Source organism: Tupaia chinensis, unplaced genomic scaffold, assembly GCF_000334495.1.
Source record: "Tupaia chinensis unplaced genomic scaffold, TupChi_1.0 Scaffold139612_1, whole genome shotgun sequence".
Lineage (NCBI taxonomy): Eukaryota > Metazoa > Chordata > Mammalia > Scandentia > Tupaiidae > Tupaia > Tupaia belangeri.
This window is the reverse complement of record NW_006199495.1, coordinates 1,024,304-1,051,869: the sequence shown is the minus strand read 5'-3', so window position 1 is coordinate 1,051,869 and position 27,566 is coordinate 1,024,304. Positions and strand designations below refer to the sequence as shown.

Here is a 27,566-nt window from a genome sequence, read left to right as displayed (position 1 = left end):
TATCTTATTGTTTCTATTAAAAGAAAAGTCTCAGGACCGGAAGTTGGTGAAATGGCTATGTGGCTGGACTCCCATGTAGTCGACTGCGGTTTGAGTCCAGGACTCAGTTTAAATTAATGCCAGGTGTCTGGGTGTGCATGCCCAAGATGCCAAGAGGAGAATGGGGGAGAAGGGATTGTGGCGTGGCCATCCTCCCTGGGGGGTGATTTCTCGCTTTCTATCTCTCTGTCTCTCTCTGTCTTTCTGGCAAGTGCTTGTGCCCTATAGCAAAAACCTCTTAAAGAAAGAAAGAAAGAAGAAAGAAAAAAAGAAAAGTCTAATAATGTGATTCATCAAGACATAAGTTTTTATACAAAAGAGCCACAATATGAATTCTAGAAAATTAATAAAAGAAAATGTAATTGCTCTATATTGGAAGAGAATGAGTCTGACATAAGCATTGCATCAGTTTTGAATTCTAAATGTAGATTTTTTGGTAAGTTGATCATATATTTTGTATTTTATACTTGAAAGTAACTTAAACTTGTCAACTTTCATAATATTATTATTTTTGTCTTGGCATTCATAAGCCATTGCCTCACTGCTGCAGATTGAGAGGAATAGGGACAGAAGAGAAAAAGGGACAGAAGAACAGCAGGAGAAGGAGGAGAGAAAGGAGAGAGACAAGAAAAAAAAAAAAGAGCTTTTTTATTCTTATTTTAAGCACCCAAACCATGTGCCACCCTCTAGTCCCTCTCGTCCTCTTACTTTTAGATTTGGCCCTTTACTTCACCTTAAAAAATTATATTAAATATTTATTAACAATTTCTTTGGACATTTTCCCTTTGATGCTAGACTTAGAGTCTTTTATTTTCTTTCTTCTTTATTTTATTTTCTGCTTGGATTCTCAGACACATGACTATGATCATTTATTTTCTATTTATTTTAATAGATGCTTCTTTGATTTTATTTCATTTCATTCAACACACTCTTATCACCACTTAGTCACCTTCTACTGCTTTATATTTCATTTATTTATTTATGTATTTATTTATTTAGTTTAATTTACTATAGGGTGCACTTGCTCTGTCTCTGTGACAGAGAGTGTGAGAGAAAGAGATATTGAAAAGGCACCCCCAAGAGGTATGGCGACACTATAATCTATTCTTCTACACTTTCCTCTCAGGATTTTGGGTGAGAACACTCACACACACATGCCCAGAATATTTTCTAAGCTGGCAAGTCCAGGACTTGAAACATGTAATTGGTGTTATGGGAAGCAGCTGCCTTATCCTCCAATCTACCAATTGACTCTAAAATTCTCATTATTTGGGTTCTCTTCATCTCTTGACTCTAATGTGGAGAAATCTTACTCTGTTTGAAAAGACCATTTGATCTGGATCTACAAAGAACTTAATAATGTCTTGGTCTTTTTCCCTTAATTTTACTGCCAAGTCTAGTAACTGAAAGTCATCTCTAGTATGAAGCAGACTAGGGGTTTGGTAGATCTCTCTCTCTCTCTTTCTGTGTGTGTGTGTGTGTGTGTGTTTCTTTCTTTGTGAACAGTTTTAGGAGGATATTTCTCCCTAACGATCTATTTTCATGTATAGGAAGGATCTCCTCTAGACTTAGAATAAAATGTGGTTGTGCTTAAAGATTTTCAGCCTCACTTTCACTAAAGGTAACTCTTTTTCTTTCCTTCCTTCTTTTATTTCTTGTATTTTGAGAATTTTTCCTGTTTCTTTTCTCTTTTCCTTTTTTGTTTTAAATTTTTCTTCAGAACCACTTTCACGATAAGAAGAACCAGAAGACTGATAATTGTCTTGAGCTAAGTCACTGGATGTCAAAGAGGAAGAGTATTTTTATTTATGTCTTCTCTTTTGTCTTCCTTAATTTTAGATTGGCGTATTAGTTGTACATTACAGAGTATCTGTACTTAAGCAAACAGTTTGCTAGCTGTATCTGTTTTTCTGGTTTTCTATCTCTCTCACAACTTCTTGACCAGAGATTGCTTCCCCCCAAAATATTTACCCATCCAAATGTGAAGTTATCTTTGTCATTCAGAAGAACTGTGACCATCTGTAACCTTTCCTTTGTTGGCCATTGACTAGAGATATCCTTTCTTGTGTTCAACCAAAAAACTATCATCTGTAAAGATCCTCCATAAATAAATTCCCCTCCTTATCCATTGTTTTCAGTAGTCACCACTTCAAAAACATTAAAAAAAAAAAACTGGACAACTCTGTACAAGAGACTACTCTTACTATGACTGTGACCATCTGTAACCTTTCCTTTGTTGGCCATTGACTAGAGATATCCTTTCTTGTGTTCAACCAAAAAACTATCATCTGTAAAGATCCTCCATAAATAAATTCCCCTCCTTATCCATTGTTTTCAGTAGTCACCACTTCAAAAACATTAAAAAAAAAAAACTGGACAACTCTGTACAAGAGACTACTCTTACAATGGTTTTGAGTTTTGAGTTGATTTTTCCTGTCTCTTTTTCACTTCTACAAAGAGGACAAAAGTTCTCTTATGTTTTTGGAGTATAAATTGGAAAATAATTCAAAGTCCACTCTCCTAGCAGGTTAATTATTAAGGGCAAGGTCAAAACAACATTGAGAATGTTGAACTATTTGTTCACTTGCTATAATACTTCAGTCTTTAATTATAGAAAGAAAGAAAACAAAACAAAACAAAAACAATAAGCAGTGATAATTGATGCAATTTCCTGGCTCTTACTTGCAGAGTTACCTCCTCCCTGGGTCCTTTAAAGTGCTTCGGTTCTAACTCCTCCAGTAAAGGTGTTAAAGTTCACTAACTACCTTTCTCACCCTCAGCTCAGTGAAGGCAATTTTTATGTACTTTTATAATAAGCTGCTGAGACAATGTAAAGCTTTAATATTATTTGAATAGATTTGTAATCATTAAAGTAAAGATAAACTCACAGTATCTCAACTGGAAATATTTGAGGATATTGTTTATAAATATTCAATTGAATTAACTTTTTCAATATGGGAATAGCACTAATCTGTTGTATTAGAGGGCACATGTGCTTGCTAGAGAGATAGAGAGAGAGAGAGAGAGAGAGAGAGAGAGAGGAAGCATCCTCCATGGGAATGGTCCCACCCTCTTTCTTCTCCTCCCTTCTTTTTTATTTTCTTCTCCTCCCTTCTGACAATGATTTGGGGCATGAAGGCACATGTGCCTGGCACACTTTTCAAGCCACTGAGTCCATGACTTGAACTGCACAACTATGTGGGATCCAGCTGCCTTAACTACCATGCCACAGGCTAGCTAAGCATTTTGGTTGTCATTCATTAATTTCTTCCAAGAATGAGAGAGAAAACAATAAAGAAAGATACAGCAACCCAAGAAAGAGTCACAAGACTGAGATCCATCTGTGATAACCCTGATCACAGCCACAAGTATCCATAAAGTACTTAGAGGGGTTTCCAGATTTGAACCAATAACCTTTCCACATAAGTCTGTCTTACAGAGCCATGTTCAGCCCCTAATGGCAATAAGCTTTTTTTTTTAAAGAATTATTGTATTTAATTTTATTCATTGTCTTTTTTTAGAGTTATTTTTATTTAACTTTATTTATTTATTTATTTTAATTTGACCTGAGAGGGAGGGAGAGAGAGAGAGAGAAAGTGAGAAAGTATGTCATATGTCACTAGGTCTGGGACTCAAACTGTGTTTAGCCATGTGGGAGTCCAGCACCCTTAATCACTATGCCACCTGTTGGACCCTCATTGTCATTTTATTTATTTATTTATTTATTTATTTATTTAAATTTTATTGAAGTTGACCAGAGAGAGACAGAGAGAGAGAAGAAATGTGAGAAAGCAAGCCGCCAGGTCCAGAACTCAAACCATGGTCAGCCACGTGGGAGTCCAGGTACTATAACAACCTCACTAACTGCTGGCCCCAGCAATAAGCTCTTCAATACATTTTTTTTTTCCTTGTAATTACTTATAAATATGAGAGGACTTCAGGAAGTAAAATTAAAGTATGAGTGTATTTTGTTTCAGAAAAGATTTTTAAAGAAATGTTTATTTAATTTTATTTGTCGTTATTATTTTTTTTATTTGACCAGAGAAAGAGAAAGGGAAGGTCAAAAAATGTAAGCTGCTAGATTCAGGACTAGAACCGTGGTTGGCTATGTGGGAGTCCAGCGCCTTAACCACCATGCCATCTGCTTGCCCCACAGAACAATTTTTAAATTCATTTTTTTTCTGTAATGCACATTTTTCAAAATTCCCCAATACAGTAGGACCATTTAAACTAAGAGGCGATATTTTTATGAGTCTTAAAGCTGTCCATTATAAAGTTGAGGGCATTAAGTACCACTCTACCTTGTTGTTAGGACACAAAATTAGGCAAAAAAGGAAACATTTCAAATTCAGAAGTAAGCTTCGATTGGCAAATTTCGAGAAAAAAGCTTGATAATTTGTTATGGAATGTTATGGAGTGAAAATTTGTATCCCACCCCCAAATTCCTATATTGAAATCTAAGGTCCCCATTGTTTTATGGATTTGGGCTAAAATGAAGTGTCAAAATCTAAGCCTCAATGTGATGGTATTTGCAGGTAAGTCCTTTGCAAAGTAATTAGGTTATGAAAACAAATCATTTATGATTAGGATTAGTGAACTATGAGATAAGAGGCTATAGAACTTGTTCTGTCTCTTTCTGCTACTTGAAGATACAAAAACTCAGTTAATAGCCTTCAAGAGGGCCCTTGCTAGATGGCCTCTGACTATGCCACACTGCTCTCAGAACTTCTACCTCCAAAACTGTCAAAAACAAAATTTTTTTTATTTATAAAACATCTATTCTGATATTTTTTTACAATTGTAGTGCTTTACATTTCAATACAATCCATTTGCATTACTCTAAATGTCTTCCTTGACTATTTAAGACAATTACCAGGCTGAACTTTACATTAGACTGGGTGTGTCATCTGTTGTTCTATTCATAGACTCCATATGAATTTAGCCTCTTATTCTTTTACACAATTTAACCCTATCTTGAGGTTTCTTTAATTAAATTGCATCATTGTGACTTACAGTTTTCTGACATGGAGAAATATCAAAACTTTGGTCAATATTGAACATCAGAGACATTGGAGTTGGTGAGAAAAGTTTGACAAATCCCAATTAAAAGCAGTGTAGAAAATTAAGCCTCCTTTGGCAACAACATGTCTCCATTTTAATTATGTGCACTTTTGAATCAATCTACTTCTGCCAAACAATTTGAATGCTTGTAATATAATATGAAAAATGTCAATTGGCTCATTGCATTCTCATTTAAATGCTATGGGATAATTTCCATGTTTTTGTTTATTCCTTTTTAAGGAAAAATAGTAAAAAAAAATAAAATCTAATATTTCTAGAGATTTTATATAAATCAAAGTTCCCCATGGTAAAATGATAGAATACATTTTTTGAATAACCATGGTGTCATTTAAAATACAAAATGTTGGAACCAGTAGTTAGCGTAATAATGGCTATGTTGATGGACTCCCATGTAGTCGACCGCCATTCCAGTCGGTCCCAGACCCTGTGGCTTAAAACTCACGCCAAGTGCATGTGTGTGTGTGCCCAAGATCCCAAGAGGAGAATGGAGGAGAAAAGATTGCAGCGTGGCCATCCCCTTGGAGGGTGATTTCTTGCTTTCTGTCTCTCTGTCTCTCTCTGTATGGCAAGCGCACGTACCCTATAGCAAAAACACCTAAAGAAAAAGTTTAAAATATAAAATGTTACTAGGACCTTTTGAAAACATCGCATAATCCTTCCAAACCACATTCCTGTCCTTTTATCCCAGAGGTAATCAGTGCTCTATTCTTTATATATTGTGTGAATTACACCTTGGTTTTCCTTGTCATTTTTTACTCACTGGATTGTTTGCCCAGTTTTTCTCTTTATGAGAAGTTTATGGATGAAAACATACTGAGGACTTTCCTATAATCTGGTTTCTTCCTCAACATTATAATATACCCATTCTAATACAAGCATCTGGAGCTTATTCATTACATTAGCACACAAAAATATATTGTAAAAATATAGATAGCACAGTGTTATGTTATGACCAATTGTTATGGGGCAATTGCTTTTGTTTTGTTTCCTTTAAGATTACATAAGTTGCTTTAAACATTATATGGCCTTGTACATATAAGGACAACTTGCTCCAGGATTTATATAAAGGAGATGAAATTGGGTATATGATGTTCCTTGTATGTGCATGCTCACTTTCATATTGTATAATTTTTTTGCATATTTGGCACACAATATTAAAATAATAGTATAAAAGCACGTATATTATATTGTTCCAAATCATGTTCAGCACATAATATCTAGACTTTTACTTATGTTTTATTGTCACATAGTGAATGTGAAATGCTGTCTCATTATGGTTTTGATTAATGTCTTCAAGATTAAGAAATACAACGGGAACCAGCAGCTAGCGTAATGGCTATGTCCCTGGACTCCCACGGAGTCGACCGCGGTTCACGTCCCGGACCCGGTGGCTTAAAACTCACGCCAGGCACGTGTGCGTGCGTGCCCAAGATCCCGAGAAGAGAATGGAGGAGAAGGGATTGCGGCGTGACCATCCCCCCTGGGGGGTGATTTCTTGCTTTCTGTCTCTATGTCTCTCTCTGTCTGTCTGATGAGTGCACGCGCCCTATAGTGAAAACCTCTCCAAAAAAAAAAAAAAATTTATACAAGAGGGACCGGCAGATGGTGTAATGGTTAAGTCACTGAACTCCCATGTAGTCAACAGAAGTTTGTGTGACAGATCCAGTGACTTAAAACTTACACCAGGTACATGTGTTTGCATGCCTAAAACCCCAAGAGGAAAACGGAGGAGAAGAAATTACAGTGCTCATCGCCCCTGGGGGTGATTTCTCACTTTCTGTCTTTCTGTCTCTCTCTGTCTCTCTGGCAAGTGCTGTGTCCTATAGCAAAAATATTTCTTAAAAAATAAGAAGGAAAAATGTAATTCAAATAATGTAACATCATTTTCCATTAAAATAGATGAAAATACTCATTTTATAAATTCAGAATGCACTGATCCAATACATTAGAAAAGTCTAAAGAAACAATAACTAGTGTCAATATATAAGTAATTATATAATAAAAAGTAAATATAGTAATGAAAATGTTAAGTTTTAGTCTTTCACATCTTCATTGGGATTCACTGGTATAATATGGGAGAGATTTTTACCATATTTGTGGCTTGTTTAGTTAGAGAAGAATTAATGCACTTGGTGAATAAAAATATTTACAGGAGATATAACATAGTCAGAGACCAAATTGTTGTTTCACAAATAATAACATTGGCATTAAAAACTAAACAAATCCCCCAAAACAATGACAACAAAATTTGGAGCTGAATTATTATAATAGCTATTAAAACCCTATTTATGAAATAACATTTTTCTTAAATAACTACTCTAAAACCTAATAAATTATATTGAAGTCACATAAGACTTCAGATTGATTAAATTTAGTGTTTCAATTTGACTTCCATAACACAAGAACTTTATATTCTTGTATGAATAAGTCATAATGGAGGGGGAGTATTTTAAGAAATAATACACTTTCACTTTTTTAGATAAGTGTCAGAGCTGGGTTTTGGTGCTAAATGCATCACATACAGATTTATGCTGTTAAATGTAGCAAGTGTGTTAAAATGTTCTTCTCAAGTACTTTATCTTTCTGAGCTATGTTAGAAGTAAATGTTGTGTTTTGTTAAATAAGCAAATTTGCATTTATAGTTTATTTACTTCTAAAATGTGTTATGGGTTTAGCTTTTTAAAAAATTTTGCCAGGAGGCCAGCAGGTGGAGTAGTCATTATGGTGCTGGACTCCCACATGGCTGCCTGTGGTTTGAGTCTTGAACATGGTGGCTTGAAACCCATACCAGACTCATGTGCTTGTGTGCCCAAGATTCCAAAAGGAGAATGGAAGAGAAGAGTTTGCAGCATGGCCATTTCTCCCACCCCCAGAAGGTAATTTCTTCTTTCCTGTCTAGCTCTCTCTGTCTCTCATGTGAGTGCATGCACCCTATAGCAAAAATCTCTCTCAAAAAAAAAAAAATCAAGAAGGCACAAGAGCTCACTGGAGATAGAGAGAGAGAAAGTGAGAAAGCATCCCGCATGGGGCATGGTCACACCACAATCCTTTTATCTACACTCCTTCCTCCTTCTCAGCACTTTGGGTCCGCAAGCATATACACCCGGCATGTTTTCAAAGCCACTGGGTCTGGAACTTGAACTGCACTATTGGCCATGTTAGATCCAACCGTCTGTATTATCAGGGCACATGCTGGCTCATGGGTTTACCTTTACAAACTAAAAATATCTGACACTTAATTAGAATCATCTTTGCCTAGGAATTCAAAAAAAAAAAAAAAGAGTGAAAACAACAAAAACTGCCTTGTCTCTTACGGAAAAGTCCAGTTCTTCTGTTCTTTACAGTGAATGCCTCATAGTGAGTACTCCGGAGCAGAATGTAAGACAGAATTTTGGATTAGAGATGCTAATTATGATCTGCACTTGTGACAAGTTTGGGGGAAAAGTGATACTGACAGGAGGATAACGGAGTTGTAACAAATTTGTTGACAATTTAGCAGAGAGCACAGATTTAGGCTCGCATATAAGAATTGTCCTCTACAAGACCAAACTACTTAGCCATTATATCCCCACTTGGAGCAAGCCCAGACAAGGCTATGACCTTGAATAAGTGAGATCTCAACAACTTTAGGTCTCGAACTGCCCAATGGTAGTAGAAACTCTCCAGAGGCATGGCACACATTTTCCCTGAAAAGAGAATGTAGGCAACCTACTACCATGTCTTCCACAGTCTATCCTTTAAGCCAATTATCTTCAAAGTTTATCTTCTGCATCAACTTCCAATGCAGAATAAGGAAGTTAGTCTGTCTTCAGCCTCTGCCATAACTGACCTCAGAATCACAACGGATTCTATTTCCTTTTCTTGACTCTCCGTTCTATCATAGATTTACTTTAAACTATTCCCTTTTGACATAAGTGGTTTTTCAGTATGGTAACTCAGATCCTTATTCATGAAGAGCTTGCACTTTTGGTCACCATATCCCCAGTGTTTCTTTACCTTACATTCGTATTGTACAAAGGAAGGCACCAAGCAGGTCACTTGTTTTACATATACGTTTTTTCTACTTCTTCTCTCTGAACAAGACCAAATCTGTCTCCTCCTGATGACCAATTAATTATCCTAACAAATCTTTAATTCTTCTTTTTACCTACTGCTCCTTCTACCCAAAGAGTCCAAATTTTATAGAAATCAGTCATAATTTATAATTACTAAATCAAACTTTTACTATGTTTCCTGGAAAAATATGTGCACCCTTTAGCAAGTAAGACCTAATCTTGAAGAATATTAAAATGTAGCTGTAACTCAATGGATCCTTGTGAGTGATGGTACCACACTCACAACAGGCAAAGTCATCCTTGTTATTTGATTTCATGCCTATGGGTAATTCATACTAGGAATACAGTCATTGATTCCATGTGCATAATGTGTCTGGAAGATGGCAACTGATCCTTGCCTGATAGTACTTTCAATTGTGTACTTTATCTATGCTCTTAACAGGTCACTATAATTCTCTATGAGGGTAGAGGGCTCTGGGTGACATGACATAGCCAGCAGGTACCATGACCACCAAGTTCCTTCTCCCATTCCTTGTTCTAAGGCATGTCCCCTGCTCTCATGTGACATTATATGAGACTCATGCTAGTAGCACAGAGATAGTTTTATTGACTGATGCCCTATATATAATAAAAAGGAACCTTCTTCCAAAAATGAATATACAATGATATGAGAGAGATAAAGCCACTTAACATTCTAAAGTTGAAAGTTTATTTCTGGAAACTTGCCTTGAAAAGGCAATCTGAACTCTTTGACAGAATTTCTGTTTGGTGCTCAGTCTTCATCCTTGTGGTTGCCAGGATTAACACTGGGTGGTGCTAGTAGACAGAGTTGTCATGTCCTTACCCTTACTCTCCATCTCTACCACCAAAGTCACTGTTCATGTGTCCATGATGCCAATATTGATGTGACCAGTGACTGAGCCTGGCTAACATAAACTTCCTGGCTATTTCTCTACCTGGTCGTTTAGTGCCTATGCTGTATTGACGTGCCCTCTGGTAAATGTTGATAAGTGTCACCCTCAAGTCTATCCCAGAACTCCATGTTTTTCATATTACATTACTTTTTTCATTCCAGGCATTCTTAAACAGTTGGCCAGAATAATCTCCACTTCCAAGGAGTCGGCATATATCTCGCAAAGTGTGAAACATTTACAGCACCTGAAAGTGCTGTCCTTAGGAGTATTTCCCATCACTATCGCTTTTCAAAGTCACAGTGAGTGGGACTATAGCCAGCTGTCAATCATTTATGGCTTTTTTCATATAAGAATGGATGCTATAACTAGGAATACTCTGATGTCTTCTGAGTGAAACAAATATTTATCATTTTCCTGGAGTTTTGACCTGTCCAGTATACCCTATTTCAATTTTTTTTTTTAGAGGTTTTTGCTATAGGGCACATGTGCTCTCCAGACAGACAGAGAGAGACAGACAGAAAGCAAGAAATCACTCCCTAGGGGGGATGGCTATGGCGCAATCCCCTCTCCTCCATTCTCCTCTCGGGATCTTGGGCACGCACGCACACGCGCCTGGCGTGAGTTTAAGCCACCGGGTCTGGGACTCGAACCGCGGTCGACTACGTGGGAGTCCAGCGACGTAGCCATTATGCTAACTGCTGGTCCTGAGAGGAGTATCTGCCATTTCAATTCAACATTTTTTTAGAGAGAGGTTTTTGCTATGGGGCATGAGTACTTGCTGGAGAGACAGAGACAAAGAGACAGAAAGTGAGAAATCACCCACTGAGGAGATAGCTATGATGCAATCCCATCTCCTCTATTTTCTTCTTGGGATCTTGGGCAAACAGACACATGTGCCCACGTGAGTTTTTAGCCACTAGGTTTGAGACTTGAACCGTGGTCAACAATGTGGGAGTTCAGTGATGTATCCATTCAACATTTTGAATGATATTCTGTAATGGAAAAGAAGACAAAGAATTTAGAAAAATGCTACAAATTGGGAAAAAGGATTTTTCATGTCAAACTGATTTTTAATACAGAAAATCTAAAGATTTCTCATTTCTAGAATTTTTATAACTAAAATTAATTTATAATATTGAATATAAGTTTAAGTATAACTTGGTATCAAAGTTGTTTATTTCTATAGATCAGCAATAATATTTTGAGTGTAAAATTTTAGAAGAAATATAGCATTTACATGTATAAAAGATTTAAAAGTGAATCTAACAAGATGAGTAAGGTGTCTACAGAGAAAACTATGATTGATATAAATTAAATAAATAAATGGAGTGGAAGACCCTCAGGAAGCAGCAGTTGCTGGAAATGGGACAACGGAAAGCAGGGTCGATTCCTTGAAAACTGCTGCCTTTCCTCCAGTCTTCAGCATTTCAGAGGTTAAGAGCAGATTTCACTTAAGGTTCACACAGTGGAAACAGCAGCAGTGGAGGGCAAAGTAGACAGCTCAAAAAAGAAAAAAGAAAAAAAGAGAGAGAGAGAGGTTCTTAGTGACAAGGCTCTACCAAAGCCTACAACCCAAGACCACTGAGAACCAGCGAGTGCCTGATGAAGCCATAGGAGATCCTAACAATGACGAGGTTGCTTATGATGAAGCTACAGATGAATTTGCTTCTTTCTTACTTCAACAGACGGTCTTCTCCCAAGATTTTCATCACATCAGACCGACATCATGGGAGAGTAGTAAGACTCTGTGAACAGCTAGAGAGCTGTTATACCAAACTCGCATGTTTGTTACAAAAGAGGACTTGTTCTGAAAAAAAACTGATTCCACAGTGCATCTCAAGAGATTTCATAGATCTGATCATTATTAATGAAGATTGTAAAACACCAAATGGACTTATTTTGAGTTGATTGCTAAATAGTCCAACTGCTCATTTTAAAATGAGAATGTTCAACTTTATAAAGAAATTAGATGTAAGGACCCCACATAACACATCCTCGAAATAATTATGAATAATTTTACAACACTGCGAGGTCATTCAGTTGAATGTACATTCACATCTCTCTTCTCTCATGGTCCTCAATTTATTAGAAGGCAGGTTGTAAAATTCCTCAGTCAGTTTGATTATATTTTCTCCAGATTTCATAGATGCATGTTCATGAGTGAAAAGAAAGTGGGATTCAGGCACAGGTCAGGGAATCACACTCTACCAACCAGTGTATAGGCTGGAGAGAAATGAAGTGGTTGGTAGACTATATTTCCCTGACTGTCAAAGTAGTAGACAGGCATGTGTCATGGCACATGTGTTACAGAAATAGAGCTTGGACCAAAATGTCTAAGATTAAAAAAAAATAAAAAATGATAAGTGTTGGTGGGGGTATGATGAAAGGGGAACTCTTTTACACTGCTGGTGGGAATATAAATTGATCCAACCACTGTGGAAAATAATTTGGAGATTCCTCAAAAATCTACAAGTAGATCTACCATATGATCCAGCAATCCCATTCCTTGGTATCTACCCAAAGGACAGAAGAATTATTCATTGGAAAAGTGCTTGCACATCGATGTTTATTGCGGCACTATTCACGATTGCAAAGTCATGGGACCAACCCAAATGCCCCCATATGGAGGAATGGATTGAAAAACTGTGACACATATACTCTATGGAATACTACTCAGCCATAAAAACCAACAAAACCCTGGCTTTTGGCAGAAAGTGGAAAAATATGGAAGATTTACTGCTGAGTGAGGCAAGCCAGGCTATGAAGGAGAGACATTGTATGTCCCCACTTAACATATACCGAATGTATGCACTCTATGACTGAAACTGATTGACTAATGGTTGTACAAACACAAGAGATGGGTGTGACTGCCAGATGAGGTGTGTGTGGAGGAGTGGGACCTAACGAAGGACATTTGGAGAAGGGATATGGAGGTAGAACATTGACGGGATGGGAAAGTGTGGTGTTATCGGTTGAAGATATTTTAATCAATGGGACTGGGGAGAAATGTTCACATATAGAAATGCTTACATTGTATGCTAAACAATGCAATCAAATGTATATACAAAAAGAAAGAAATTAAAATAAAAAAATTAAAAAAAAATAGAGCTTGGACCACAGTGTACCTTACAATTAAAATATCTTCAGAAATGGACCTTGGATTCTAAATATGGAAAGTATGAAAGGGTCCATAAGCCCTGGGAAATGGATACAAGTAGAAGAAAATTCCATTTATAAAGTACTATGGGGATAATATTGGATTTTGCTGAAAGAGGCCTATCTCGAACTTGGGAAATTTTTTGTGACAATACCCTCTTCAAAATGGCATTACTCAGGATCAGCAGGTGGTGTAGTAGTTAAGGCACTGGACACTCCCACATGACTGAGCATGATTCGAGCAGTCCCAGACCTGGTGGCTCATTTCCCCACTTTCCCTCTCTCTCCCTCTCTATCTGTGCGTGTTTGGCTCTCTCTGGTCAAATGAAAATAAATTTATGATTAAATAATTATTTTTAAAATGGCATTACTGATTGGCATTACTGAAGGCAAACTTTCCATATGTGGACAGATTGTCAAGTGCCAAGAATTACCACTGTATGTTTATAAAGCAAATGCCAATAAAATTTATTTTGATACAGGTTTTATAAGTGGCAATTGAGGTTTCCTAAAACTTAATTTTCTTATTTTTGGGTAACTGGGTGAGTTAAGTCAAGATTCAAAGTCTTCTTTTTTATTTGTATTTTCTTAAAATATATAGACTGGACACGGGAACCAGCAGTTAGCGTAATGGCTATGTTGCTGGACTCCCACGTAGTCGACCGCGGTTCGCGTCTCGGACCCGGTGGCTTAAATCTCACGCCGGGCACGTGTGTGTGCGTGCCCAAGATCCCGAGAGGAGAATGGAGGAGAAGGGATTGCGGCGTGACCATCCCCCCTGGGGGGTGATTTCTCGCTTTCTGTCTCTATGTCTCTCTCTGTCTGTCTGGCGAGCGCACGCGCCCTATAGCGAAAACCTCTCCAAAAAAAAAAATATATATATATATAGACTGGACAGAAATAAACTGGTTGGTAGACTGTAACCCCTGATTTTATGCCAGATTAATCTTGGATCCCAGTGTTTGGCACATAGATTTAATTTAATTGGAGACCAGATCTCTTGGCTCTATTAACACTGAAAGGGTAAAATTTTAAAGAAAAATGATTTATTGGGAGCTGTACTGAAGTTGGAAATTATGAAGCCAATATTTAATTCCTGTTTTTTTCAGTCTTTTCTTTCTACTACCAACTTTACTAGAAGTACCGTATGTTAAGAAGTAACTAACTTTTAGGTATAACTAATTATACCCTACAAAAGAGTTTATTTAAAATATTTAATATTAAACAAAGTTAACCATGGAAATAACTCATGGATAGAAACTATAGAACTTAGTAGTCTGCTCTTGACCTTAAAAGAATATAAAAGTTTACAACTTGCCTTTTATTCCCCAGCAGTCTTGCAAAAACTGGACATTAAAGACATGGAAAAAGAACTGGTGGAACAAACACTAAAGAATTAACCCCTTCAGGTGTCCAAAAAAACAGATTAATACGCAGTGCATTTAATGCCAATAACAAAGCAAGAAACTTTTACACTAAGTATTTTATTGTATGCTGATGCCAGTGTGTATAAAATAATTCTCCTTGTGAAATAGAAATTTATGAAAATTCAGAGAGGAAGATATTAAAGACTGACAAAAGTAGAGGTCTTGTATGTCATGACACATCTCTTATAGAAATAATCTTTTGTATAAGCTTTCAATTTACTTTTCTTGAGCATTCACTGGTTCATTGAGAATTGGCTTGGGAAGCCTGAAATGACACACTCGAAATTACAGTAATGGGCATTGTTTCATATTTTTTCACTAATTAACAATTATCTTCTCTTTGTACTTCTCAGTTTTTACAAACTGTTCATATACTTTGATTATTATTCTGAGTAATAGTCATTCTAATGTTAGTACATAAAGTACTTTCATTAAACTCTGTTTCTTTTATCTATACTTTTTTTGTGTGTGAGGTTTTTGCTATAGGGCACGTGCACTCACCAGACAGACAGAGAAACAGAGAGATAGAAAGTGAGAAATCACCACCCAGGGGGGATGGCCACACCACAATCTGTTCTCCTCCATTCTCCTCTGGGTACGCACACAAACGTGCCTGGTGTGAGTTTTAAGCCACCTCGTCCAGGACTTGAACCGCTGTTGACTACTTGGGAGTCCAGCAACATAGCCATTATGCTAACTGCTGGTCCCTATCTGTACTTTTTAAAAAAAACAGATGTAAAGAATCATATATCATTCTTGTTGTGCAAATAAGCAGACCTAGAGATTAACATGCAAGGATCATTGATGAAATACACTCTGTTATTGTAATAAAAAAAGACTAGAATAGAAAAACAAGCAAACAAATAAATAAATGGAGTAATATATTGAAGAACTGAGGACATTATAAAGAATTCAGTTATATTGAACAGAATGATTTTCCCAATACAATCACACAAAAATTCCAGCAGACTTTATTGTGAACCTCAAGAAGTAAATTCTAAAATTTGTAAGAAATGAAAAAGTGTCACAAAAGTCCAGGACAGACATTAGAAATTGTGAGATGAAGGCTATTTCCCACTAGATGAAAGGTTACTATAAACTACAATTAGTAAAGAAATGTGGTTTTAGCACAAGGCAGACATGTAAAACAATGGAGCACAATGGGTTGTTAGAAACAGATACAGCTCTAAATGGCACTAATTTACCGCAGAGCGGAACAGTAGGTCCAGGACAATTTTTTAAACAAAGAGCCATAGTTCAAGAGGATAACAGCAGCCCTCCATTCCCTTGATGATCAAGGTTAATTACTCCTGACAATATGCGGGCTCCTTTTATTTCTTGTCCATCTCTGGTAGTGCAGTGTATGATAGAATTTATAGATCCCCTGGTCATATCCTGGCCACCATGTATTCTTTGTTGTAAAGTGTTTTTTTTTGGTCTAAAGAATGATTTTGCAGGTTCACCAGGTCAGTGGTTCAAGCATTCAGTAAATCTTGAATACTATTTCTGGCCGGGGCCTTGCACAGAGGAAAGTAAGACCCATGTTACCATCATGACCAGTCAGCTCCCTTCCTAGACTGACACCATCCAATGTAACTCAGTTCTTATTAAATAACCTGAAAATTCTCCTGGAAAAATGTTGTATATCAAAGATACAACTAGTGACTTTTTTTTCCCCAAAAAATCCGTCTTCAAAAGCAGTATTAAATAGACTATATTGTGTGAATGGGAAGTTATTTTATTGAGCCATGGGTATCCTCCATCATCGATTCTATATTATATCCCTTCTGTATATCCCCTTTGTTCCTGCAATGGGGTGGCCAGTGACAGAACTTGGCAAATGACAACTTGCCAAGTCATTGTTTGTACATCATTGTTTAGGGCTTGACTCTTATGATGCATGCTTACTTGTAGAACCAAAATACGAAACGAAGATTTTCACAACTGCTCTGACTTACATAGATTCATCTACATGTTGCTTGCACAGATCTAGATTCCTGACGTTCAAACATTTCCCTTCAGGCCACTGGCCAATTTTTTCACTTCCCATAGATTTATTTTGTCTTACCTTGGGATTCTTGCATTTCTGCACAGATTGGATAACCAGGCATGCTTCCTGGTGCTTAGCTCCTCGGCAGGATTTCCCCTGATAACAGACTGTGATGCAGGGATGTGGAAGGTTTATTGGCAAGTTCCCTTCCTAACAACAATTGCTAGGATGTGAAGCAAACAGAATTAGCAGAACAGAAATGTTAAGCTAAGGTGCAGATGTAAAGAAGGCTCAGAAATAATTGAAATTGGGATGGGACTTAATATTTTTCCTCTTAAGGAAATGGAAATTTTAAATTCAGAATGGATCAACAAGTGCATGCAGACTTCTCCCATGAGAGGGTGTAACAGCACCACTATGCAGACTGAATTTTCCTGTGAGCTGATCACGCTAAACATGCTCAGTACCTGAGAAGAGTGCCTCTATCCTGGATGAGGAGCACAGCACAGTATCCATTTTGGAAAGAGCATTGCTGTAAAAAGAGTTAATGAGAAAAGCCACCATATATATGGGTCTAGTTTTGAAGACTGCTGACTTTTTGAAATATTCTTTTTTCTGATTAAATCAGAGATTGAATATAAAAGCACTTTGGATTTTATAGCATCACACCTATATAAAGTGCTGTTATTATTAAAAGAAAACCTTCAGGGCAGTATCTATCTTTATTTAACTGGTATACTATTGAGAAGAAGTTATTGTCAGCAGGCATTTGAGTCAGTTAAATAATTTAAAGCTTTCCAATAGTGGCTAATAAAAATGTAAGAAAATGGAAGTATCTTCTTAAATATGTCAATATTCCTTGAGAATTTTAGGGAAGTAGGTATAAGAAAACTTCAGATTCATCGCAAAACTTGACAGCAATGAACTTTTTCTCAAGTTTTCAGGATACATTATATACTACATACAGTGCATTGTTACAATGAATGAACTAAGTGTTGATATCTTATTAACTCAAGTTCTTTCTTTATTCAGATTTACTCAGTTTTTACCCAATCTCATTTTTCTATTCGATGATCCCACTCAGGATGCCACATTCCACTTGATGACCATGTTACTTAAGCTCCTCTTGGCCATGACACTTTCTCACACGTGTTTTAGATGACCTTGATAGTTTCGAAGATTACTGTCAGTTGCTTACGGAATGTTCTTTAGTTGGAAGTTTTCTGACATTTTTACCATGATTACCCCTGGAGTTATTTGTTTTCAGTAGGAAGATGACAGAGCCAAAGTGTCATGAAAATCCATATCAATATTATCAACATGAATTAGGACAATAATATCAGTCATCTGACTGAGGTAGAATTTGTCATACTTCATTACTGGAAAGTTACACTTAAGGAATGGGAGTCATGTTCCCTCTCTTTAAAGGTAGAATCTACTCAATTTATTTAGAATTATTTCATACTGTTCTTTCTTATTTATATCATTTCTTTATCAGAATAAAATCATCATTGTATAGTATATACTTTGGACTATAATCCAGTATTGCTATATTTACATTTGCTCAAATTATTATAGATTTGGCCAGAAAGATCCTTCTTTGTCTCCTACGTCCCATTGGCAATACCTCTGTCATTGTACTGTTTGTTCTGTCTCTTTATTTACTTTTTGACACTGTTGCATGCCTATTTCATTTATTTCTTGCCCTAGTAGTAGAATGAGGAATTTTTCCAAAAAGCCTGGTTTCTTTTATTGGAGAAAGGTGTAGGACACCAAGACCTGTGTTCTACATGTGCTCATCACTGTTGCAAGGTGTACTTCCACGCCTGCTCAGCTGACAGGATGAGGAACAGTATGTGTGAACCATAAACCTTGTATCGACAGTCCCTTTAATATTTTAGTACATAAACATCTTTATTTATACTTGAGTTCATATTGATGTACTTCAATGTACTTGGTTAGTACATGGATAATTCTAGCTCTCCCCTAATTTATCTGTGAACTTCCACCCCAATAGTGAAGTAATATAGATTGCACAAGCTTTCATTCACTTATTTAATTGCTAAATTATTAATATTAATCCCATTTTTCCCACAAACTTTTTGAGGTCTTTTGTTTACATGGATCTCATTTTGTAATCCACTCTGAAAATCTCTATCCTAATTTTACTTTTAAACCATTCACATTTAAAGTCATTACAGATACATTGGAGTCAGTACCTACCAATTACAGAATTCTCCATGTTCCTCATGATACTCCTGTCATTTCACCTGTCCATAGGCTATACTCAGCCAATATCATTTGGAATCTTTTTTTTGAACTATTTTACTTTGCCATCATTTGTCTTTCCTTAGATATTTAATCTTTCTCTATGTAGAACTGAGCTTATAGCCCCCACTTTTTTTCTTCTTGAAAAACTTCCTCCAATATTTATTTCCAGACAGTACTCTTAGAAATTATTTCCTGTTTGTCTAAGAGAGTATTTTTAACTGACTGTAGATTTCCAGAGTGATTATTTATTTTCCTTCCACACTTAAATATTTCACTTCGCTCTCTTTTTGCTCGTATGGTTTCAGATGGAAATTCTGTAGGAATTGTTATCTTTGTTACTTCCTCTATAAGGTTCTTTTTTCAAGATTTTTTGTTTGTCCTGTTTAGCTTAATTTGAATAACATGCCTAGATCAAATGTTTTATATTTTTATTATGATTAATGCTGTTTACTGTTCTCTGAATTTTCTGGTTTGAAGTCTGTGATTAATTTTATTAATTTTTCAGTCATTATTACTTCAATTATATTTTTCTGTTCCATTGTATTTTTCATCTTCTGGTATTCAAATTACTCTGTTACCTCTTTTGAAATTGTCCTTAGTCTTAAATACATTCTTTTGTTTGTCTTTTCATTCTTCTCCCCTTTGAATTCGAGTTTCAGAAGTTTCTATTGACACATCTGCAGAGTCACTAATTCTTTCTGTGGACATATCAAAGACATTCTTTATTTCTGTTAATTTTTTTTTTTGAGAGGTTTTTGCCATAGAGTGCATGCGCTCATCAGACAGAGAGAGACAGAGAGACAGAAAGTGAGGAATCACCCCCCCCAAGGGGGATGCTATGCCGCAATCCCTTCTCCTCCATTCTCCTCTTGGGATCTTGGGCACGCACGCACACGCGCCTGGCATGAGTTTTAAGCCACCAGGTCCGGGACGCGAACTGTGGTCGACTACGTGGGAGTCCAGCGACATAGCCATTACGCTAACTGCTGGTCCCTATTTCTGTTAGTTTTGGTTTTTGTTTGTTTTCACTCTATGGTTCTTGTGGTCATCTCTTAGGAGAGAGACAGAGAGAGAAAGAGAAAGTGAGACATCACTCCCCAGTATAGATGGCAAAGCTGCAATCCCTTTCCCTTCATTCTCTTCTGAAGGTTTTTGGGCATGCACACACATGCAGTAGGCATGATTTCCAGGATGCTGAGTCTTGGACTCACACTGCTCCGCTGACCATGTAGGATCTGGTGCCCTAATGAGCATGCCACCTACTGTTCCCTGTTAGAGTGCTTTGTTATTATTATCATTAATTTCCAGTAGCTGTGTTTTATTCTCTAGTAATATTTCTGCATCTTTTAAATTTTTTAAATTTATTTATTCATTTATTTTAATTTGACCAAAGAGAACACAGAGAGAAAGAGAAAGAGAGAGAGAGAGAAATCAAGAAAGCAAGCCACCAGGTCCAGGACTCAAACTGTGGTCAGCCACGTGGGAGTGTCCAGCCCCTTAATCATCATGCCACCTGCTGGTCCCAGTTTCTACATTTTTTATAAGACCAATTATTTCTTGCACTTTGTTGATGCTCTTTGTTTAGATTCTTAACATATTTAATAGTCACATTAAAATTTCTATCATAAATTTATGTCATATTTGAGTCTGGTCTGGTTGTTTGTTTTGTCTCCTTAACCATGTTTTACTTGCCTGTTAGTATGCCCTATAAGTTTTCATTGAAAGTCAGCCATGTTCAAACACGTAATGAAAATGGATTTAAATAGGCACTTTATTGTTTTATGGGTTGGAGTGATGACTTCCAAACGCTTTGTAATATATTTTAATAAATCTAACAGACTAAGCACAGAACTGTGAAAAGAATTCCTTATCTTCAGAGATACATGGTTAAAATATGATACAGATAATTTCAGGCAATCTAGTTTCAAAACATCTACAAAATCCAGAAAAATCCAAAAAAGATAAGTTCTATTTTTTGTCAGTCAATAGTGTGAATTAATTGCTACATTAATAAACATGCTACATTAATTTATAGGATGTTTAATCTAGTTATTCTTTTCATTGTGTTTATAACTGACACATAATTTGCATATTTATAATTGTACGTATTGATGATAGACACATGAAAATTACACATGATAATTCTACCTGTGATGTTTCAAAATATGCACATGATGTATAACGATCAAATCAGGATAACTAGGTATTCTTATGCCTAGGCTTTTCCATATTATATAGGGATATAGTTTCTGACATTCATTTGTGAATTTCAAATTATGCATTTATTGCCATTATAATGTGATGTATTTAATAGCAAATAATGCTAATAATTTTACTGTTAATATTGATTTTTTCCAGACTCTAAAATTCCTGAATGTGATTATTTTACACACATTTTTGGAAGCAAAGTATCACTATCTCAATGGCATAAAATAAAGGACAAATCAAAAATTAATAAATGCAAATGCTTATATTTAAATGAAGAAAATATTTCTGTTCCCAGGGTGGTGGTAAAATAGGTTTTTGAAGTCATAACTACCAAAATGATGCCAATATTAGGTATTTCATTCCACAATGAGTAATTGTATTATACTATTTTTTATTGGTACTTCATATAAAGAGTTATTAATAAAAAACTATGAAACTAATGACATTCCAATGTCACAAGATAAGCTGTTTCTTGACTTTCACTGCCCTATGATTCATTATAGGATAATGTTCATACTACGAATTATTAATAATGAATGAAAGTACATTTGTAAGAGATAACTAATATATAATACATTAGTCTCTACCTCAATTTCTTGTGAATCATACAATATATAATAATAATGTGTGAAGATATATTCTCACTTTAAAAGTAAGAGTTACACACTATCAAATGACTGTGTTTAGCATATCACTTACCGTTTGGAAGCCTCAGTGTTCATCAGTGAAATGGGAAAAAAGGTGGCTGTTGCACAAGAATTCATATGATAACCATAATAACTGATGAGTTCATGACCATTTGCAATTAATAAAGCTTAAAACAAATTTAACATTTAACAATAAACATTTCTTGAGTATTTTGTGGATGAAATGCACCATTTTATTATTTTTGAAAAATTATGTAAATAAAACAGATCTTTTGCAAAACTTATGCTTACATTTTGAAGGAAAGATGAAAGATGCACACAAAAAACTACCACGTAATAAAAAGGCACGAAAGGAAACCTATGTGTTAACTTCTCTCTGAAACCATAAATCAAGAAGCATTTACTGTGTTTGGGGACCAGCAGTTAGTATAATGGCTATGTCGCTGGACTCCAACGTAGTCGACCGCGGTTCGTGTCCCGGACCCGGCGACTTAAGCTCACGCTGGGCGCGTGTGCGTGTGTGCCCAAGATCCCGAGAGGAGAATGGAGGAGAAGGGATTGCGGCGTGGCCATCCCCCCTGGGGGGGTGATTTCTCACTTTCTGTCTCTCTGTCTCTCTCTGTCTGTCTGGCAAGCGTACGCACCCTATAGCAAACACCTCTCCAAAAAAAAAAAGAAGCACGTACTGTATTAGAAAGCAATGACAATGGTATCGCATTTAATCCACTCAAATACCTGGTGAGAAAGTATTAAAAATAAATGCATATTTTTTTCCTGTTCTTTTTAGTATGTTTATTTATTTATATTCAAATTATGCTCTAAATTTAGTAAGAGATTAAAACTTGCAAGAATAATGGAAGACTGGTAATGCTACTTTTGCTTGAGTTAGGGTGCAACTAGCTAGATTTTAAGATTTATTACGGTATAGAAAACTTAGATGCCAAAGCAAAGGACAAAATAGTCGATCCTAACATATTAAATAATTCTCACATTTGGCAAATTACTGGAAGAGCCTGTCTCTACTATTCTTTACAGGCAAAAGCCAGGGGAAAATATCTCCTCTTCAACTGAACATTTTAAGATGTTAAATTATTATATAAGACACTCACTCAGAGGATTTCTTATCTTTTGTCAGCATTCCCCTTTTCATGACCTTTTAAAACATTTTGCTTTTCAGACATTTTCTTCCACCAATTGTTTTCTAGAAAATAAATTGAGAGTTCACCTGATGGTGATCATTTAATATGAAATACTTTTCAATGTCAAATTGAAATTGGAGAAGCACATTAAAGTATGTCATAATTTTAGCTGTCCATTTTCCCCATGAACTAAAACACATTTTTCTTCGGGCATCTGTTTTTTTTTCCTCCAAAAATGTAAATATATATTTAATACAAATTAAATTATTGTATTATTAAACTATCATTCAATTATTAAATTATATTAATAGTTTTTTGCCATAGGGCACATGCACTTGCCAGGGAGAGACAGACAGTGAGATGGAATCTCAATCCGGCTGCAAATCTCTTCTTCTCCATTTTCCTCCTGGGATTTTTGTACATGCACACACATACTCTTGGAGAGAGTTTCAGGCTGGCATGTCTGGGACGCAAACTGCAGTCAGCCATGTGGGAATCCAGCACCTTAACCACCACACTACCTGCTGGCCTGAAAAATATTTTTTATTATGAATCTTACTTTGTGTTTCCTACATGTTATGGTGATGTTAATATGTTAATTATACGTACACATCTTAAATTTCTTTTGGTTTACATTCTCTTTTATGCCTGATAAATCTACAATGCCTGCATAAAAATACGATGCCAGATTTATCCATTGCATCTGAGTGTCTACCTTTTCCTAAGCGTATATACAACTGTCCCCCTCTTGTACATGGCACAACCAGTCTCAATCATCGGTATCTCAAATTTGCTGAGAACCCCAAAGTCTAAGGTCTACTAAACTAGAGTGTATCTCAAATTCTGTCAAAATATGAGCACATCGACTTGCTGTCATGTAACTCAATGCTCAGTTCAGCTGGTCTATGCACTAATGCAGAGGAGGGAAATAAAAGAGAACTCAGTTAATAAAGTGGATTCTTTTCCCATCTTTTTTCTCATAATTTGTGTTTCTTTAATGTTTATAACTGTACACATTAATTATCCCTGAGAGATGTATGTACTAACAATTTATTTTTAAGGAAAAAATAATATCCATAATTTTGCATTTATTATGGTGAGATACCTGATTTAAAGAGAGATAGAGGGCCAGCAGATGGCTTGGCTCACAGATGGCTGAACCCATGATTCAAGTCCCAGACCTGGTGACTTGAATTGAAATCACGTTGGTTGTGTGTGCGTGTGTGTTCAAAATTCTTGAGAAGATACTAGAGGAGAAGGAATTGCAGCATGGCCATTCTCCCTAGGGGGTAATTTCTCTTCTTTTTCTCTCTTCCCCTCCCCCTCTCTTCTCCCCTGTCTGGCAAGCACATATACCCTATAGTGTAAGCTACAAAATGAGAGAAAGAGAGAGAGAAGAGATAGAATGATAATGCATGTCTCTATCTCTTAATAGACCTATTGGCTATCAATATTGAATGGAAGTCAGAAAATGAGAACATAATGAGGAGAAGTATGAGTTACTATTTTTCAAGGATTCAAAGTGATTTTGGATATGACTTCTAGTACACAAGATTATAACTCATGCCATTCCATTCTGTAGATAGCACGTAGCTGGGGCCTGCTTTGTTTTTGAGTTTATCAAAGTGTCTATTAACTACAATGTTTATAGCACATACATGTAACAATGAAGATAGAGCTGGCTTTAAATTTACCTCTTTACTATCTTTACTATCTTATACGAGGAATCCTGTATGTGTTTCCAAAATTCTTTATTCACCTGGTTCCAGACCTTGGCCCAGTATTTTCTGTAGTCTCAGCTTCCTTGAACTCTGAAAATTTTCTTTTCTATTGGAAAGGTGCTAGACAGAATTGGACTGCCTAATGTCTAAAAATAGTTTTTATAGGGACCATCAGGTGGAATGGTATTCAAAGCACTGGATTCTCACATGGCTGACTGTGGTTCGAGTCCTGAACCTGGCAGCTTGAAAATCATTTGAGGCATGTGTGTGTGTATGTGCCCCCAAATCCCTGTAGGAGATTGGACGAGAAGGGATTGTTGCATGGCTACCACCTCTAGGAGATGATTTCTCACTTTCCTTCTCCCTGCCTCTCTCCAGCAAACATATGTGCCCTATGACAAAAACCTTAAAAATGAAAAAGCTAGTTTATAAACATTCTTCAGGTTTGTAGTTGTACTTTTAATGGAGAGATGTTGAGGCTCAAAGTGCTTAAACCATCAAATTTCAATAAAAGGGATGTTATAAAACTTGACAATATAAAAAAAAGACATTCAAATCATTAACAAAATAATTTGATGCCATTTATTTTCTCAGCACAACTTGACTGACTTTCTGCATATAAAAGCAGATATTAAAACAAATATGCCAAAAGAAGGAGATAATATTAAGGCTACCATCTTGTGATGTGGTGGTTAAGACAGCTGGATCCCATGTAGTCGATTTCATGACTTGAGTTCTGAACTCAGTAACATGTGCATGTAAGCCTAAAATCTGAAAGAAGCAAGAAATGGAGGAGAAAGGATTGCAGCATGACCATTCCCCATAGGGGGGTGCATTTGACTTTTCGTCTCTTGATCTGTCTCTCTCTGGTGAGTGCACATGACACCAGGCAAATAAAAATAATTAAATATATGGGACCAGAAGTTGGCATAATGGCCCTGTTGCTGGACTCCCATGTAGTCAACCCCAGTTCAAGTCCAGGACCTGGTGGCTTAAACTCACGCTGGGCGCATATGCGTGCATGCCCAAGATCCTGAGAGAAAAATGGCGGAGAAAGGATTACGACATAGGGGCTGATTTCTCGCTTTCTGTCTCTCTGTTTTCCTTGTGAGTCGACGTGCCCTATAGCAAAAACCTCTCCAAAAATAAATAAATAAATAAATACACACACACACACACACACACACACACACACATACATGCATATATTATATATGTAAAATATAGTATATACTTGCTTATATGTATATAGGCTAAACAGGCTGAACAGGTTACAGAAATATGCCCCAGATTATGATAGTGGTAATGGGATAATTGGCAGTATCACTATACTTGTTAACTTATAAAATATAGTAGATGCCAAAAGGGAAGCTCCTAACAAATTCACTCACTCGTAGGCAGTAACTAGAAACCCTAAACAAAATTACACACACACACACAAAATAGAAATGAAATGAGTGGGTAGGTGAGTGATTAGAAACAGGAAGAATTTAGAGAACTGTCAAAACTTTGCGTTAGAGACTGAAGCAAGAAGACGTTAGTCTTTTTTGACTTTCTCTTACTGTCAGCAGTATCTTGCTATGTGTACCTCAGCTAAAATTTCTAGAGAAACCACCTTAGATTTTGGCAAGAAGAACTAAGGAAAAAGCATGGGCAACAAGTGATGCTGGAATGTTATTTATCCTATGAAAGATATCATCATAAAAGGAAATCTCCAATATTGTGTAGTAAAAGTGCTTGAGTCTCCACACAACCTGGGGACCATTATTTGCACATGTAGTGAAATGAAAAAAGTGTGAACTGAGATCTGATATATCACCTTTCATGAGTAAAATGGAGTATATTAAATGTAACAGAACTAATTGTTTACTGAAATAAATATATCAATTGCTTTTCAGAGGAATAAATAATAATAATAAATAAATGTAGTTGCCCCAACATAATAATCACAACCACAATGTCCGTTATACAATCCAAAGTTAATCAAGTAACGAGACCCCGAACAATCTGACCCAGTGAAAAGACAATCAATAATGCTCAAACCCAAAATGACCCATTTTACTGGAGGACTGAAGGAAAGGCAAAAGCATGGCCAGACTCTACAAAGGGTCTCTCTCTCTCTCATCTCTCTCACACACATACCCCCTCATGAGTGCATACAACACACATCCTCTAACACGAATAAAAAATATTTTAAAGATAGACAATCAAACACAAAGCTACATAATTAGAAAAATATTATCTGACAGAGAACTTATGGCAATAAAGAAATGAACACCCAATTTGATAAAACAAGCGAGATATATTAATCAACAAACCATAAAAGAAGATATGTATATATAAGTCACAAATAAGTTACATAAGGAGACTATCAAACTCATTAGCATTTTGGAAATTTGATCTAAAAACCACAGTAGATGCCAATATATTGTATATCTATCTGAATGGCTAAAGTTTATAAGGCTAATCCTGTGTTAACAATGGTATGAAATTTAAAATTCTATTGGTTGATATATAAAACTATTCAACTTGGAGAATCTATTTTCAAAAATTTTATTTCTTTAAGATGATATATTTAGGGAACAAGCAGTTAGCATAATGGCTATGTCGCTAGATTTCCACGTAGTCGACCACGGTTCGCGTCCTGGACCCGGTGGCTTGAAACTCACGCCGGGCGCGTGTGCGTGCGTGCCCTAGATACCGAGAGGAGAATGGAGGAGAAGGGATTGCAGCGTGATCATCTCCCCTGGGGGGGTGATTTCTCACTTTCTGTCTCTAAGTCTCTCTCTGTCTGTCTGGCGAGCTCACGTGCTCTATAGCAAAAAAAAACATTCTCAAAAAAATTATATATTTACAGTACAATGTTGTACTTTCATTCTTAGGCATATACAAAAGAGAAACGACAGAATATTTACTT

At 36.3% G+C, this 27,566-nt stretch overlaps 1 pseudogene; it reads left to right on the top strand.

Moving 5' to 3' along the window:
• The first annotated feature begins 4,531 nt into the window (after positions 1–4,531).
• Positions 4,532–11,998, top strand: LOC102488771 (ribosome production factor 1 pseudogene; annotated as a pseudogene).
• Positions 11,999–27,566: the final 15,568 nt, after the last annotated feature.